Below are 19,545 nucleotides of genomic sequence, written 5' to 3'. Positions count from 1 at the left end.
CTCCGATCTTAATCCGGTAATGTGAACAGCTAAGTTGAAATAGATTATATCGGTTAGAATAAATATTCTCGGGACGTACCGTCGCCAATGAATTCTAATAGAGTCGGCACCTATAGCATACATACGTAATAATTCATATTAGATTTAATGCTTAAACGTCTTTTAATTCAGTAAATATGATCGCAGAAAGATAAAAGTGAAATAAACAGGAATTTGTTTGTTTTATACGTAAAGCATCTTAATTTAGATTTCTTTAAGTAAATCATTTCTAAATAATTGCGACATTTAATCTACCTTATATTTATTTATTTCTCAAATATCACTTTGTCGAAGAAGTTGCTACGAAATTTATAAGATGTGCCAACTATTTACCTTCTAATTATTTCTTTACGTATTACGTCGCCTTCCTGCAAATCTAAATTTTCATTTTTGCTGCATTTTTAAATGATTAAATCGCCAAAGCGTTCCTGTACCTAGAAAATGTACGAAAGTGTTTCTTAATGGATACTATTATCGAAAGAATCATATTCAATCAGCGAAACAGTAAACTGCCATATATTACAAGATGATGCAACGTCGGATCTCTTACTGCAAATCAAAGGAAAGATTCACACGTACAAGCACGTCTTTTATCTATGGGTGAAATCTTCGTGACATTTGTATGTCGACATTCTCAGTTATTCCATTGTTTGAGAGATAATTTCAACCGCGTGTGCCTTGCAGTTTTCTGTAATAACCATAATGGCGCCAAAACGATTACCTCGTTTAAATTCGTTTTATGACGTAAGGTTTGTTAGATAGAAAAAAGAAAGCGCTGTATTATACTTCGAATACTCGATATACTTTCGCGTATTGCGCGCATTCTGTGCATATTTGCATCTTTTAACGGTAACGATAAATAATATCGAGCGAAGCTGACACTACAGGTAGTTCGTATTGTTCGTGTTCGCGCTTCGTTCCGTACAACCACTTCTCCGGGGAATGACGTCACGGAGGAATGCAGCATCGTGATTGGTCGGTCAGCTTGAAGCGTCACGGTCGCGGTGGTGGGGAAAAGAGCGCGCGCGACGAGTTAAAGAGTGGGGTGTCTGCATAAAGAGGGCAGAGCTGTCTCGGCACTGTGCTATTTTCATCGGCGCGCTACTGCTGGCCCAGATTCGTTTCGACCGTCTCGACGCGAACATCCGAGTTGTCCGTGAGTTTACAGGGCCTCCCGGTTCTCTTATAACATCGTCTACGACTATTCACCAAATATCCAGTTAATAAATCCGATAGTTATTCGTCTTGTCGCTGGTTGACCCCGTTGGCCAACCTCCTACGCGTAAATCTTAAAATCTCAAGATCAGTTAAGTGATTGTAAGCCGTGTACATATAAGTGTGTATATATATAATATACATATAGTAATACATATCTCGTAAAGTTGGTGGAAGTTCATCGAACGTATCATATTCTCTGGAGTGAGAGAGAGAAAGGCGTGTTTTTACGACCTGTTCCTGCTACGGAATTATTGCGAAGTGAAATCGTGTACAACACATAGCGTGCATTTACACAGTGTGTGTATAAGATGTGACTACCGGCGTGCATCTTCGCGCTGTTTTGTCGAACACACAATCGCGCAACGTGCAAAGCCGCGTCTCACAGGACTGGGATACAGCTGCTTACCGTGACCAGGCTTGTCCTATTGTCAGATGACCTTAAGGTACGTTTCTCTTGGTTACACTTTTTCTTTCGTTTTCCGATGCCAGAAATGTCACGTGGTCAGATATCTCCATCGAATTATGTATAGTCGATACAAGTGTTCGTATGAAAATAAAATCCTATGATTTTACAATGGAAACGTATTTCGCTTTTTTTCTATTTTTATAAAGAAAACGTAATACACTAAAAACTGAAAGGCAATTCTACCGAAAATACATGCATCTATAGTTTAGCTAGACGTATCGTTAAAACGTATTTATCGTCGCTGCAAGTGAAGCGTAAAGGAAAAACACGATTTGATTAATTTCGTTTCTTGGAATTTTTTAGTTCAAACAAAAGTTTCCCAAGAACTCGACTTTCCTTATTTATCAATTAATTAGTTAATAATTTGTCGAAATACGCCTGTCGTACTAACTAAAACTAACTAGAGGAAGAAAAGGAGCAGGTACTTGATAATTTTCTGCTTCCAATATTCTCGTTCCAGCATAAGTTTCTTGAAAGCTCGATTTTTCTCATATCGTATCACGCTTTTACGTAGCAAATGATATACATATTCGATGGCTCATTCACGGCTCGTAAACGGCAAACAGGTCGCACGCATTCCTTGGCATTGCGAGCACTCATTAGCGTAAGCGTTGGCAAGCAACGATTATTAAGCGATCTGTGTGTAAATGGAAATGCATTACGACACAAAGTCAATTCCGTCACGCGACTTTTTCCTCTTCTGGCGTACTACGTCTAACGAATGATCGGACGAACGAACGTAATTTATTGCAACTTTTAGTGGCTCTGTTTCAAATCGCGCTCGGTATTATCTATATATCGAAAGAATTTCAAAAGTTCGCGTCGTTTAACCTCTTATACGACCGAGTCAAGATTGTATAGAAAATGATCATTTTGCTTGTGTCACTTTCACGTTTAAAGAAATCACAGGAACAGCGTAAAATTGTTTCAAGGTAGAAAGTATCTTTGTTTTGAAATATATGCAGTTTCCTTAAAATAGATGTTGGATATTCGCTTCTATCTTATTTTATTTTTTACGCTATTCCTTTATGATAAATTTACGAAAATAAGCATTTCCTTTTGCAATATCGAGCGCTAATTTCTGTACCCGGACAATGCGAATTTAATAACTTTATAAATGGTGGGATTAATCAATTTGGCTTTCGAGGGGCTCGTTTATCGATCGATCGGACCACGAATTGGTCCAGCATCGAGGCACAATCGTTCCGGCGCGGCATTTCTACTATTTTTATCGACAAGTTTTTCTCTAGGCACGTTGAACTTACGCGTGACCCGTAAAGGCTCGCTACTTAAGCATCGTCGTCTAATCCATACGTATCGTTTCACAAATATGGACGTAGAATTGGACTTCCAAACTTGTTTGAAAGAAACTGAGAATCTCACGATATATACGAAATAATTGGAATATATTAACGGGAATTTCTATGGATATTAACGCGATCGGAAATTCTGAAGATGTTAGAACGTTGCAAGTTGCGAAGCTGTTGCGCGATTCTTTTTATCGATAGCGAAGTATGATGCACCTAAAAAGTGCATTGCAAAATATACAGATATTTCATAAACGGGAAGTTTCGAAAAAAAATTGCAGACTATTCGTTTATAATAAACAATTACTAGATTTTCATGCAGTTTAGTATGGAGAATCGTTTATGCGGTTTTTGCATCTCTGTGCGAACAATAAAAAATATAAAAATTGCTTGGTAATTATTTAAATTTTTTAATATACCGGCATCATCTATCTGTCTACTATATTGAATTTCAAAATTGTCATTAACTTCAATAGCTAAAATCTCAATTCGTGCTGTATGTAAGTAACCCTTTATCAGATTTTATTCGTTGGTATTAATAACTTGAAGGTCGAGTTGGTGAGAGTTTAGATCACGTTTTATGCAAATTTATAGAGACTGTGTTTCCCCTTATTAAACGAATCTCTCGAATTTGAGCAGAAGGTTAATTTAGATCAGGTTCTGTTGAATCTTGGATAAAATGTTTTCGAAATGGGTCAATGCCTTCGTAAATGTTAGAAGTTTTGCTCGACTTTTAACATATTCGCTGCGAAGTTCCGACGTGACGGCGGCCATCCGATCAACGCGAAAAGTAAACGTTTCTTGTTATTATCGGGCTTGTTATACCGATCGAATTACGTGTTTATTTGTTCGCGTATGTTACAAGCAAGCCATCTATAAGGTATTATCTACACTCTACACGATTAAATTGCCTTACGCAACTCCCCGACGACGGTCTGTTGCATGTGTGTGTTCCTGTTTAAATCTTACGTGCTTTCCGATCATATATACAGTTATATAGAGATATTATCAAAAACATTTTCGAATTAAATACATTGAGATTTAAATTGCGAGAGATCGGGAATTCGGCGACCTGGGGAAGAATTTCGGAGAACACGAAAATTCCAACAAATTTAACGCTACGACAAGTTGTTCGTTTTTTACAACTTGGAAACTTGAAAACTTGAGACTCGACAAATTTAGAAACTCGAAAAGGAGGAAACATCGCCTAAATTTCTTTCGTCGTTTACAAGTAACATTATAGTCGAGGAAGAAATTTATGTTTAAAAAACAATTTACGTTTGGAACCTAACTCCTCGTTTTTCGATTCTTTTTTATTTATTTATTTATTTATTATTTTTTTTTTTTTTCTTTTCGACACACATACTAGAGAAAGTAAGTCGCTGACGAAGGATATATTCTTGGAAACCGTGGATAAATGTATCGGATTTCATAGATAACGTGCACTTGAAAGGGATTAGACGCTCCATTATTGAAAATACGACTTGAGCGAACACATCCGAAGCGAGGAACGTACTCCGTCTTCTCGTATCGATGGTTTTATAGCGTTTGCAACTCTTTTTTTAATGCTGGTTCGCGTCATAAGGCGCTCGTAACCACCTTTTTGCTATATAAACATGCGTTTACATCACGTAAGCTTGTAAAGAATATCGATTCCCTTTAATCTTTGCTTTCTCTTCTTCTTTCTCTTCTTCCCGCTAACAGCCAGGCAAGCGAATGTTTTATAAATAAACCTCGGTATTTTAGAAGCATATTATAATAATAGTAATTAATAATAAAAATTACGATAATGAAAGTTTTATAATAACGGTATCGTATAGATCGTATTATTACTTTGATGTTGTTACGATCGCTTCAAAATTAACTTACGACCGATGTTGTCGAGTTACGAGTGACTACAATAGTAAACTGATTAGCTTTAAGGTATATAATTTTGATTCGTATTCTATATCTTGCGCGATAAGCGTATCGATAATATTAATCGCGGAATATGAATTGAAATGGAATACTCTAAAATTAAATAAGTTTACGCAAACTCTTGTGGCCGACCTTACGACCCGACGATACCAATTCAGGGTTAATGTCTCGAATATTTAATCTGCCTGAATAACATACATATATCTTGATATTATTTATTTCAATTCGCACTTTTCGACTATTTTTCTAGATATTCGTGTACTCCTTGGTAATATATTGTACCCCAGGAAATAGATTAAATTGTTCGTGGTTTTCCAACTCTATTTGAATTTCAATCTATTCGCAGATTGGCGAAGAGATTAGATAAGACGCGTATATTTTTTTTTTAACGAAATTCAACTCTTATTTATTTATAGTTGAACGTCGTACACTTGTCAGTCTCTGTCAGAAGTCTATTATCTAAATTCGACGAGATTACGTAATCGCGGATGGCGATTTCCATGAAATTAGCATAAAATATTTGGATTTAATGTAATTAGCGGAGAAACTATGAATAAATCGGAGAGCGTGGAATTGATGTACGTACTTGACAAGCACGTGTGAGCGCAGGAATAGACTGGCGAAAAGCTAGAAATATTTTGACACAGATTTCAATTTCGCCAGGAAAGAAGAATTTTCATTTCAAAGCGAAACATACAGTTACATTATTTAGACTGCAGTGGAGCACGGATGACGTCACAGGAAGCACTCTAATCACGTTACACAATTAAATTCTTTCCTCTGCCGTGTTTTCCACGGAATTTCGACCAAACAAGGAATTCGCGACTTGTCACAATCGTGTGACTCAGCCAGGCTGCACGTAAGAAGGATAGAGAAATTATCTTGTCACATAGGCTTCATAAAGATAAATATAATAAAAGAATCGTGCAACGTCTCGCCAATGTCACTCGAATTTCTCGCAAGACCTAATTAAACTGAAAAAGATGTTCCTTTGAATTATACATCACGGATTAGATGCTGGATCCGCGACGCGAGAATTTTATTAAATCGTTTAGCTCATAAACTAATCCCATCTGGCAAACTGTAAATTATTCCTTTCGTTCGTTTGTTCGTTTACCCTTGAATTTTATTATATCGCTCGAATTCTTCGATTTGCCTGCGAGTTCTCTGCGTTTCCAGATCCACCGTTTCGAGGGGGAAAATAAAAGGGAAGGAAGAATCGAAAAAGCATTATACGATGTAAAATCCAATTACATTAAAGGCTCCTTGTACAGAGCCGCGTTTAGTGCATCTCGGGGCGGAAACGACGAGGCCACCTTGAAGCAACAGACCGAGAACACACTCGGTTACGTAGAAATTAGAGCTGTTACTATGCGACTTGCTGGGTACTCGGGTACTCGGCAAGTGGCTGGGAGAACAGAAAAATTAACGTGTATCCTAGATGCATTTTCAGTCGGACATTTACAACGTAAAGCGTCGCATCTGTCAATTGCTGTGTAAAAAATACAACCGTCGAACGAGCCATTTAATTGAGCGTTAATTCGTTCGTTTGTACTTCAAGTTCGATCAAACGTTCAGACTTGAACAAATTAATCAAGTGGCAGGCGAATAATTCCGACGATGGCTACAATCAAATCTCGCGTTACTCGTATCATGCAGTTCGATTCTTCTAAAGAAAGTAGACATAGCTGGAAAATGTTGAGATCTCTAACTCGAGTCTTTCGAAGAGATTAGACGAAGCTGATCCATAAAAAGAAAATTGCACAAATTTAACAGACTAAGAAAAGCGACTACAGTCGCGTAACTTAGATTCTAGCAGTCTACCGGCAGTAATCCGATGACCTAATCAGACCTAGTGATCTAGTGGTCGAGTAAAGGTGCCAAGGAGAAAGTAGTTGAAAATAGTTGGAAAGAAACAGTTATACAACAAATAGCTGCCATTCCTAACGGTGAAGAAATGTCGTTGGAAATATACAGGGTGTCGCTGAACCGGCGATATACAAGTGGAAAGGAGGCGAGTCTGCGTGAGAAGATAAATGGAAAATCTAGAGTGGAATTTGTCCTATCGTTGTCGAGGAAACAGAGTTTGAAAATTCACGCAGCACGCTCGAATTTGGCTAATTATATCGGCGCTGCTGTTTTATATTTACTCCGGGTTAATCGTTTGATTTCTCGTATTTTATTACATAGAATTTTAACGAAGATTATTCGCCGGTTTCACCTAAGAGGCTACCATCAAAGAAAATCGCATCCACGCGTATCGCGAATGGCATTCCCCCTCAAAATATATCTTCTTTGTTTCAGGACTCGATAAAGTCAGACAAACGTAATTTAAACGTGGTAATTAAGCGATAGAACTTCAATACTAAAGAAGGAAAATAGAAGAATTATCGTTTGCCACGATTATTAACACTAGATTGTTTACAGAATGAGATTTCCATCGTGATAATGTGTAACAGCTAATAATATATTTCTTATTCTCACAATAACGCGATATCATTGAGCAGTAAAATTCTTCTGCGTGTAAACGCGGATAAAACAATTTTCCCTACAGTTTGTTTGCAACTAACAATTTTTAGCAGTTCGTTAATAAATATTTCTAGACGACAGCATCGTATGAAATATATTAGGTTGTTCGAAAAATGTCTTTTTTCTCGCAAACGTGTTTTTTACAACAATGTACCTTCGTACAAACGTGAAACCTGAAACGTGATGTCTCGGTGTTTATCTCAATAGAACAAAATGGATCGTATAATTCGACAAAACAATATAAAACAAATAACATTTTGCACAAACTTGGAAACTTTTTGGACAACCTAATAAATGAAAAATATATTATAAAATAGAAAACGAGATTACTCTCATAAATTAACGTCGCGAGTCCGAAGAAATGGAAAGTTTGGCGAAATCCTTTCCTTTCGATATATCTTTACACGTTTTCTTAGAATTTGTCATTTTAATCGACGACACACGGTTACCGCGTGGTCTTGGAAACTTAATAAATCGTCGTGAAAATATTGCCACTCGATCGATCAATTCAGATTCCTCGAATTATCTACCACCGCAAACTGGTTCGCGTAGTTTCTCGTCCGCTTCCGGTGTGTCGCGTTGTCCGATGACATAATTTCCCAGTTGTAGAACCGCCAAACAACTTCGATCAAACGTGCTAGAATTACGTAACTGTTGCTTAGACGAAGATTCTTATCGCTGGAATCGTTCGTGCGAGCTTTTTCTTTGGTTTGCGAGGTGTTCCGTTCGATTTGTATCGACTTTCCGAAAAACAACAACCATTTGAATGATTATTCGGTGAAGTTCAGTGAAAAAGACAGAACAGAGTTTCGATTTCACTGTTTCAATTTGTTATTCGCTTTTCAACGTTGTATTTCTGATCGTATCATTCGCGTAAACAGATTCCGCATGTTCACGATTACCTGCCGAATATTTTTAATTAATCGATGAATAATAAGCGGGTACAGAATATTTCATTCGAATTGCATCGTTCGACGATAGACAAATATTATCAAATATTTCAAAAATACACGAAGTAATACGAAACGGTATATTCGTATCGTAAAAAAGAAGGAAAGAAGCTGATCGAATAACATTATTCTGGATCGATATCCGATCGATTTTACAATAATTGTTAACCGTTTAGAGAAAACTGTGAAAACGTATTTCGTATTTCACCTTGTACACTGAGGTTCCATGAACGTTTGAAAATCCCTCTGCCGTGAAAAACACACCGTACAAAGTACACATGGCGTAATATTAAAAGCTGGTAATGTTTGACATTATAGAAATATTTATTACGATAGTATCGCCGAGTTATTTCCTGAAAAAGCCAGAGTGCAGAAAGAAGCGAGAGGAGAAAAAATGTTTCATCCCTGGTACGCTCAAAAGAGGCAATAAAGGTCAATGCAAATTCTCGTGCATCGGTTCAACGCTCTTCGTTCATGAATTTCCGCGAATACTTTAAAAGCGAATTTACGCGCACGCCAGAGATAGAGAGAGAGAGAGAGAGAGAGAGAGAGAGAGAGAGAGAGAGAGAGAGAGAGAGAGAAACGAGGGTAAAGAAAAAACGGAGAGAATGAAACGAGAGGGCGAGAAGATCGTGCTTTTTATATTGTCACGCTAAAAATCTCGACTATCGTAGCCAGCTACAAAGGCGACAAAGCTCGCGACGGTCTTGGTATATTTATAAGTATCGAAGCACGAAGACGGGGGAAGATCGGTAAACACGTGCTTTCCGAATAAATATAGCGCGTTCCAAATGTCAGGATCATGTGCACCACGTTGAAATGCGCGTTCCCCCGGAACACGTCGCTGTTCTATCTTTCGAGAATATTGTAACTTTATCAGACCTAATAATCGATTTCCGATAGATTAGGAAGTTCCTGGAACGTGAATCGATTGATTGATCGAAGTTTCGCAAACATAATGCGGCGGCAACCCTTGCTGTGTTGGGAAAGGAAATTGTTGTTTTTCTCTCAGCGTCTTAACAAAGTTTATCGTGCAAGCTCTATGACTAATGCTGTTGTTTCGAGCTTTCTGATAAAAAAAAAAAAAAAAATTGCATCAAGCGGATAATTCGAAAAATCGTCTCGTTTTTTCAAAACGCACGCCTTTGATTGGAAAATCGGTTATATTTTCGAAAGTAAATATTTGGAAAGTTGCAGATTTGCCAAAGTTAGAACGATTCGGTGAACGCGTTTGGTGCTTAAAGTGCAGTTCGTACGTGCAACAAGTTTGCAAAGCGCGAGAGGCGCGGCAAGTTTGATCCGTACAAAGTTGAGAGATTACTCACGGTGTATGTAATTTTAAGCGCTGACCTCGTGCCGGGTTCAAGTTTCGGCGTTCTCGTATTTCGAGATATTTTTTGAGAATTGAAACCAGACACGCTGCGATAATTTTTGGGACATTTGCTCGGGTGATTTTAGCAAACCTAAAATATGCCATTCGTTTGTGATAAATTGCTCCTGATCTGTGAAATTTTGGGAAATCGTTATCACATTACGAGAAGGAAGCACAATTGTTTCCTTGTATAGTAACGAGTTCTCTGGTTCAAACGTGCGAAATTTAATTTAGAGATATAACTCTGCTTCCACATTCGAATAATTTTGCCGATATATTTCACAGTGTATTAAGAACAAATTAAATTGTCGAATAAATTCGGTTGTAACGCAGTGTAATAAAAGTTCAAGGTTTTACAATTTGATGAAACTCGATCAGACGGTGAGATACAAATTTCTAAGTTTATCGCCGAAATGATCTTCGAATTCGATTGATTTGATCGATTTTTTATTTCGTTGGTGTATCGTCTACTCAATTACATTTACGTGAATGAATCAACTGTTCAAACAGATAAAGTCGCGCATATTTCGTACGTAATAAATAATTATTTCTGGAATAGAGATTATGTACTTTTATCAGCGAAGTGACTCATCTCTGATAGATTTGTTCCAAGCTTTACTAGCAAGTGCTTCCAAGAATCTGTAATGACTAGATATACTTGTCGTCCGATTATATTCTATTTCTATCGCGTTGCTTAATGTCGCTAATATCTTTGCTTTATTTTTTCCGCCAAGTTCTATCTTAATCGATAGTAACTAACGTTCTTTTAAAATTATCCTCGGTTATCTTTCTTCTGAAGCGAATATCGAAAACTGGAAGACTTAATTTCGCTTTTCTCGCTGTGATTAACCTTCTACTCGATTCTAATCTTGGATCTCGCACACTATCTTGATATACGCGGCGAACTCGTTTATTTTTCGCACCAGCAAAACGCTATAGAGTACAATGCATATCTTGAAAAAAAAAAGAAAGAGAGAAGTGGGGAAAGGCGCCGATAGACCGAGCACTTGGAGAGTTAATCTAACTCTGTTGTCGCGCTGGTGTCTCCGCTTCGACATTTTTACGATCGTCGTTCTCTCATCGAGCTTATCTGTACGATCGCAAAGGTGAAACCGAAACCTCCAAGCCAATATTTTGTCAGCGTGCCGTGCATTTACGATTTTTTGCAAGTCTAACGTAACGCTTTCTCATGGTCACGAACACGATTCGAGAGAAATACGCGTTTCCACGATATTCTAACCTCTTTGTTACGATTCTTACGTCGCTAATATTAGGAATCTTAATGGGTACATATTTGACGAATATTTTGCAACTTATATCGTACAGAGCAGAGAATAATAACATCGAAACGTGATAATGGAGTAGCATTTACTTTTCTCATAAGTAAACTGCAGAAACTTGTGCAAATTCATGCTTCTACGAATGGATATAATTAAAGAAAATGAAGCCTAGGGCGGAGAATATGACTTTACCTATTTTATTATAACGAGCACCATACTTGCCATGTTTTACGTACTTCTGCAAAGTTCATTTATTTACGTTATACGCTTCTTGTTTCCTTTTTTTTCTCTTTTTCCTCTTTACACTCTCAAATCTCTCGCAAATGTATAAAGAGCTGCGTTCTAGTCGTGAGATCTCGTTCGCAACAGCAACATGTTCTCCGCGCTAATAGAGCTATCGAAGCACAGTATCGCATCCGCGTTTCAAATAATTCGCTCTCCCATTGAACCGGCAGAAAATTTCCTTTCCATAATAGACGATCGCTGTTTTCTTTCTTATTGCCTGATAAACTCGCCGGCGATAGATGATACGCGCGATGACTCTTGACCCGCGATTTCTCTTGTCTCGCGTTTATTGTTACACGCTCTCGCGTACAGTAGAGACTCGCGCACCGGCTGCCACGTCGCGATAATTAACAATGAATTTCCTTGTTTAGCGTACGATCGAGAGCCGTTCTGCAACGGTGACTTTCTCGAACGAGAATCGGCGCAAAATTGTGGAAAGTCGCCCCGGGTTTCGTATCTCGTAGCAACAGCAAATTCGAATCGATGATCGTGCATCGGCGTTTTCTCCTCTGTTTCTTTCTACAACGATTTTACAAGTAATCGTGAATTCCCGTTTCTCTTCTTCTTCTTTTCTTTTCTGTCGGTATTTTCTGACTGCATCGTAGAAATTTATTTAGTCTGCTAAATGTTACAGCGACTAGGTATTTCAGTTACTTGAAATATTCTATGGAACTTTTGTATTTTTAAATTTTTTAATACATGCAATTTTTGCATTAAACGTTTCCTTCTTAGATAACTTGACCGCTTTCGAGTATATTAAATATGTAATCTGGTAATTTTGTTGGTCTTTGCTGTAATATCGTGGACGATACGTCGATATCACGAACAATCGGTTGTCGTAATATTGTTTTATGAATATTGTCATGCTATTCTGAATAACTGAGCTTAAAACGTTAACGCTATTGCCATATTAATATCTATTATTATGCGAAGCATTTTATTCTAATTTTACAATCAATCTTCTCATCGTTTAAATGCATCAACAGGTGGATTCACCACAGAATAGTCTTAGTGTGACACGCGATACGTATATCCTAAAAGCATAAAACTCAAACAGTAAAACAAAGAACGAAAGCAAGTTGCTTTGAAATTATCTCATCATTTATTTGGTTCTTTATTCGCCAGTTTCCTCGAGTATTTTCAATTGCTAAATAGCATTCAGATTATGAGGAAATTTTGCGTAACGAGTGAATTCATAGTATTCGCAACTTCAAAATATTCTAAAGAAATTTCAACAATGCAACGTATTAAAAATTTATTTAGCTTTTGCCGTAAAAGTACCTAAGTAGAGACCATATATTTGTTACGAATATAATAAATATAAATATACAATTATAAATACGATTATATCAGGATTGTTATTGTAATTAAAATTGTAATGCTATTTCGATCTAACACGCAAAATAGGCGAAATTAATTTCTCCCTGTTTGGTTTATTTAATAGTATTCACAAACGTTTATATTTCCACGAATATCCAGTCTTGTTATAAATAAATAGTTAATGGGAAAACTACAATTATTACGTTGATTGTGAAATTACTATGAATAATAATGATGTTTGTGGTGCAATCTTAACGGTACAGAGTAAACGTTCATTGTTCTGTAAATTAATTTCGCCGGAAACAAAAGCCTGTTCGAAAGAGAAATTTTATTTCACATTTTCAAAAGAAATATCTTCCCTTTCGGTTCGCCGCTATCCATTAAAAGAGAGTGTCGTGAAATTATCGCATAAAATTGCCCGTACGAATTCTATCGCAAATTTCATTTATAATAATACTAATAACGTTGGTTTCTTATAGCTAATTTCTTACGAACATATTATGTTACACGAACTTTCCATTTATTCGTGTCATTGATTTCTAACTGAAACGTTAATTGGCCTTATGTGCCCAATAACACGATAAACGTTTTACATCTGTATTTTCGAGCTATCGCGGGGAGACGCGGTCGTTAGAATACGCGTCAACGGCAGTCGTAAATTCCCGCTACGATTAGAATAATCGACACCACGAATAGTTCGATCCCCGTATTTCGGTTAGGATAATAGGGGTAGTTGTTGTGGTATAACACTGTGATTCACAGAGTTATAAAAAATATATACTTCCAACACTTTATACAATCACACAAAGTAGTAACGCCGTTGGTTAAGATACAGATAACGAAGAGAAGGATTATTCTTAGATGAGAGAGTTAGAGCTATAGGAGCTTTAGGCCCGTGAGAGCTGTAGGAGCTGTCGGACTTCAGGATACTGTGAGAGCCATAGGAGACTCTAGGCTGTGTAGACACTTGAGAGTGCAGGACGGAGAGTGGGGGGCGGCAGCAATGAGCCATATAAACAAAATAGAGGTAATACAGGCTAAAATCCTTAGAACAGTAGTAAACGAACCTTGGTACGTCAGAAACGAAGACATACGGAGGGACCTGGGAATCCCAACGGTCAAGGAAGAAATTCGCAGATACTCGGAAAAATACAAATCAAGAATAGCAACACACCTAAACCGGCTAGCTGCGGAAACGTACAAAACCATAAACATGGACAGAAGACTAAAAAGGAAGCACCCAGCAGACCTTATAAAGGACATAATCTAGCAAACACGAGGATGGTACCCCGCTGGGGGTAGCCACCAACGTGCTAATTTAACTGTTAAAAAATTCCACCAAATGTCCAAATTGGACAAATTGTGAATTTCAATAAATAAATTAAAAAAAAAAAAAGAAACTTTGAGAGTTGTAGGAAACTCTGAGAGATATAGGAACGGTGAGAGTTATAGGGAATGCAGGAACTCTAGTCACCGTGAGAGACGTTGGAACTCTGAAGTTTTATTCTAATGTGAATACGGAGGAAAGCTCGGTATGAGTGTGCCCTTTGAACGAAGAACGCGGATTCATTGCTTACATTTTTAGTTAGGAAAGTGAGGGCAATGATCCGCGATGCCGATTGGTTATGACCAATGTTAGGAAGGAAGAGAGGAGGTAGAAGCCTCCTACCAACTTGGGTCCTAGGCGACATTGTTTATGGGGAGACTCAGATTTTCCGTTAGGTAAATCTCCGCTTTTTTAGTTAGGCTACTACCCGTTTTCTCCGTAATTCTTAAGAGCACGTAATAAACCCAAGGACCCTTCTAAAAAACCGGCCGAAAACACTTCTAGAATTAGAAAGTCTTTTCGGGCAGCAGATTGACTTAAACCATGTGTGCGAACAATGCAGTTTGGATTTCAATTTTATGGTGGGTCCTTAGGCCTATGGAGGATTCGAAAGACGGCGCGTAGACCGTTGGCTGACAAACCGCGCGGGATGGCGTGCAGATGTGTTGCGCGGCAGAACAACATCACATTTTCAAATATTTTTACACTTTATTTTTCTCTTTTACATTTTTAATGTAATTTATATGCTAAAACGAGACATATAACGCAACGAAATCAGATTTTCTATATCTATTTTCTCAACTCGTTATACTAAAATAATCTGAAAATACTCGGATAAAACTTTTTTTTTAGAAGACCTCGCGGATCATTTTCATAAATTCTTCTCGACTCTGAGATCTAATATGCAAAATAATTCTACGGCGATAGAAGGCCAACAACTACATTCAGTTTACTTATATTCGTCATGCGACAAATCGGTCTGCGCTAGAATTCGTAACAGTCAGGAATTGACATGACGCGCAAACATCGTCGATTTGTCCATGACAGTTACGGACTGTGACCACGTAAGGGGTTAAACGTAGTGTAAGCTAAAGCTGTAATTAATTGTGCCATTTCGTCGATTACCGTTCCATCACGTGGACAATGTCCTTGCCATTCGTCCACGATGCACGTACGATGTCAACTGCGCGAATTATCGTGTGACATAACAACGGAGATATTTTTCTTTATATGTGCGCTCGCTGTTCGTGCTCTCTGCCAAATAGTTCTACTGCCAATTTCGGAATCGACTGCGACATGGCCACTTTTTTTTCCTGAGGAAGATGGCTTGTTCACGCTGCCTCGAGACTAGTAGCGCGATGAGCTTAAACGGAAACTGCGTTAATTATCTTTCATGCCGGTTATCGTACGATTTTCCAACAAACTCGATGAACGAATACGATCGATTCGTAATATGTTGGAGGAATTTTACGGAACGTAATATTCTTTTAATATCTTCGATTCGCTATGTATATGTGGTTGAGTAAAAATGGCCCGACCGTGCTTCGTAGCGCGAGAGAAGAGCCAAAACATCGAAGCTTCTTTACGAGTTAACGAATTCGTTAATGGTGAATTGCAGGACGGGACGAAAACGAGGTGGAATGTTGACGTTTGAAGCGAAACTTAAATGGTAAACAGGCGGCCGGTCGAGTACACCTATATTTATAGTTGGCTGCTTGGGCTTAAAATATCGTGGTACAGTGAAAACGCTGACAGCCAGATAAAGTGCAACGCGTACTGACAGCTTAAGCACGGCAAACGGTAAATAAAATTCTATTTGCCGTACCATCATTGAATTCGGCTCGAATTTACGCATTTGTCTTGCGCTTAACCGATGAGTTTAATTAAGAGGCACGAACAAACATGCCTCAACCAAGTACGAAATCGCCTGTTTCCCAGACGCGCCACGAGGAAAAGTTTTCGTGTAGAATCTCCATTTCTACGGAGCTCTTTCAATTTACGGATTAACACTGTCCACCACTGTGGATGGTGGATTTTTTAATCGAAAATTCGAAGATGCAAAAACGAATAGGGCGCGCGTAATATGCAAAAATATATGGAACATTAAATGCCAATAGATATAGGTTTTAAGGTTGTGGATTTTAGGTTTTGAGGATGGGAGATTCGTAAGCTCGGTGTTTTATGAGAAGCAACGTTTGCGTCGAATTACGTTGAACCGTAAATTACGAATGGAGAAGATAAATAATATAAAAGAGATATAAAACCTAAATTGAGCTATAGCGGATAAAAGAACGTTTAAAATTAACGCGCTATGGATTTTAATAATTTTTATATTAACGATGTTTCGCATTTATTTGTTGCTCTTGTTAAGTTTGTTATGAGCCCGTTTCGTAAAATTACATGAATTGTCCTCTGGCCGCCACTGTAAACCGATTTAAATACAAATTAAAAAGGTTCGAAATGATCATCATTGACTCAAGAATCGATATGTGCATATCATCGAACGAAATTGATGAGTCTATCGAAGCGAGCAAAGATAACCGACCCGAATTGAAAATTCCACAAAACTGCAATGGCTCTTTGGCAAAAAAGTTTCTACGAACCCGTTCTTCACATTTTGTCACGTGTTTTCAGTTGGCCGTTTCGTATTATCGCCGAGAAAATACGATGATGGATCGACGTTATATGTTTGTTCGCGATCGATCAACCAACAATGGCTCGTGGTTGATAAAAAAGAATTCGGCGCGGCGATTCGCAGAAATTTTCCCCTGTCCCGCAATTTCGCAAACGACTATGCGCTTGATGGAAATTTATTACGCCAGTCCTTTGTCTTGCCCGCTTGTGCATTCCAAGTATGTCGGCTCCTAAATCGTTCATGATGTATTGTTGAAGATACATTCAGAAACACGCGCGTATTCGTAAAAATTAACATTCGAAAAAGAACAATACACATAATATATAGAAAAGAACGAAATATTTATATCCGTAACAAAGAATCGTAGAGTTTTTCACCTGTGACATGTGTACGTATTTTAATTAGTTTTTAAAATTCTTCGAGAATCTCTTAAGCGTCCTTACGATAATACCTTTACATTTTGTTATACTTCTCTTTTTTTACGGCGCTTAGGGGACTACGAAGGCTCAGAAACGAGATGCACGAGGGCAAACAGTGTTCGAAGTTGGAAATTGCATCGACCGCTAACGCAATTACGAATGAAACATCGGTGGAAAGAAACGAACTGATTACAATCCGACACCGTAGCCTGAAATACGTTTGTTTCGCGTGGTTTCCTCTTTATGCCCGTAGGATCTTGACGCGAGATAAATGTTCAAATTTTCCAAGTGGCAAATGACGATATAACGTGCGTGTACGGATCGAATTGGAAATATTCATTTTGTTCGTGAGAATGTTCTCTTTCCCCGATGCCTGATGCGATAAGATCGAGTTGCAATAACAATTTTATTCTTGTCCAATAGTTTCCATTCGCTTGCATGACGTAACCGTTGCTTTAACGCGTTTCTTATCAATTACCAATAAAGAGATGCGTGCAACTTTATGGTAGGAAAATTGCACGAGTTCCAGCCGTGGCTGAAATATACGAACGTTCCGAGTGTGAGATAAATTCGATTTCGCGTCGAAATGAAAGTTCTCTTTTACCTTAGGACATTGTTGGCTGACGTTCGAGACTTAGACGCCAACCAACGACGAAACAGCAAATTGGTCGGAGTGATTAATCGTTCTAAGAATTCGGATCGCCTTGCGGTTCCTATTTTACGGACAATTGCTATCACTTGGTAATGACGAAACTTTTTGAAGAAGAGCTTCGTTTGTTTATAGCGAGTATACACGGGATTATTTTTAGTACACATTTTGGTGTATTTGCGTGAATGCGTGTATCGTAGTATCTGACGTCGAAAGGTAGAAGAAATACAAAGCTATTCAGTTACAAACGGAATGGAAGAGAGTAAGGAAGATTGCACCTGCGGAGTCTCTGGCACTCCATCTCGGCGACACTTCTTACATATGCATTTCAGATAGATATTCCACGTTTTCACTGAATATACGTTTACAACAGATATCTTGTAATTTCTGTATACGTTTTCACATTTCTACGAAATTTTACCAATATAATCGTGACAGCGGTGTCTCGTTAACGTATTAAAGAAATTCTAGAATATCTCATACATACAACACATACAACATAGACGTAAACGTTGAAGTATTTCCAGGAGCGTATGCAGAAGAAATCGTTTAAAAAGAGAGCTTCCACGACGAATTACAATCTCAGTGTATCTACGCAAAGTCCACTTTGCTGGCGATTTCGCTCCAAAACGGAAGTTCTTATCGCTCATCGATTTCTATCGGATCACGACCGCGTTGATAAGCGGAAAAAGAATTCCGCTTCCAGGAAGGGTGGGCTATTCTATGTAATCGCAAAGTAAGCCCGCAACATAGTAGCTAGTATATTCGTGGCCGATTGAATTACTCTACTTAGTGGAAAATAGAAACGTGAACATTGAATATGTTCGCTTGATTTCCATTGAACTTTTAACGATTCGGCTCTGTCAATTTTAAAAAGACGAATTTTTCATTCTCTTAATTCTTTTACTATTCCGCATTCTAAGCCCGTAGAATATCGTGGCGGGGCTAACTTGTCAAAGTTAGAGTTACAAAGAAGCGATGGGGAAGTATACATCTCAAAAAGAGAGGATCCGTAATAGAAACATTTGTTCGTGTTTGTTTTCTTACAGGAAAGCGAAAGAATGCTTCAGCTTTGCCTGATAAATCTATTTCAACTTTTTAAACATCCAATATTCAGTATGTTCTATGAACGCATCTTTTACTTATCGCCGAAGAATTACATCTAATTGAATTATTAAATTTATTAAATCTTATGCAGCTGTGACAACAAAAGATTTTATGGAATTGATTAATTGAACAGTTCGAGTCAAGTGACGTCCTAAGAAAACAGTCAACGTAAAACCGAAACATTGAGAAATCGCGCGAATCGATCAGACTCGAGATATTCTTTAACCTTAGAAAAATACAATTGGACCGACAGTGTCTAAAATAACGCAACAGGATTGCATTTCTCAGCGTAGTTTCTTCATTTCAGTTCCAACGTAATTTATACGCTCGTGTATAATAATTCGGTCGTGTCCGTGTGACTTATCTTTCTCAAACAGGGAACACCTGTATCCATTCTGCACGCCTCATTGAACTTACATATTGCTTTCCCGCGATAATATGTCCCGTCTTGCCTTGTGTCTAGATACTTCCAGAATTTTATCGGGTAAAATATTATATAGCCAATGAAAACGAGAGGGACGTTTTGCAAATAAATATTTTCCGCTCTTTGTGTCGCGGAACGGTTTTCCTCTGGAAAACAGATTGTTCGAGTTTCTGTATCTGCAAGAGGCCAAGAAGTTGCTTTTTATCCAATTTAATCTCATTTCTAGGTCATTAACCTAAACTGCTCTTAAGCAGTACAAGAGTGAGGTTAGGTCGGCCGTACGTTCTTACGCGTCAAGTAT

General features: G+C 38.0%; 1 protein-coding gene across 2 annotated transcripts in view; it reads left to right on the top strand.

Moving 5' to 3' along the window:
* The window catches only part of LOC126926662 (PRL-1 phosphatase), an 85,978-nt gene that overhangs the window by 58,478 nt on the left and 7,955 nt on the right, over positions 1–19,545 (top strand). Inside the window, exon 1 of one of the 2 annotated variants that reach the window (XM_050743085.1) lies at positions 1,202–1,700. The exons of the other annotated variant lie outside the window; for it this stretch is intronic. The gene's annotated coding sequence lies outside the window, so the exon portion shown is untranslated. Of the gene's footprint in view, positions 1–1,201; positions 1,701–19,545 lie in introns of those variants that run through there. 2 annotated transcript variants of the gene reach the window in all.

The sequence above is a fragment of the Bombus affinis genome, chromosome 2 (genome assembly GCF_024516045.1).
Source record: "Bombus affinis isolate iyBomAffi1 chromosome 2, iyBomAffi1.2, whole genome shotgun sequence".
NCBI classification, from domain to species: Eukaryota; Metazoa; Arthropoda; class Insecta; order Hymenoptera; family Apidae; genus Bombus; species Bombus affinis.
The sequence above is the reverse complement of the archived record's forward strand: the minus strand, read 5'-3'. Positions and strand labels throughout refer to the sequence as shown.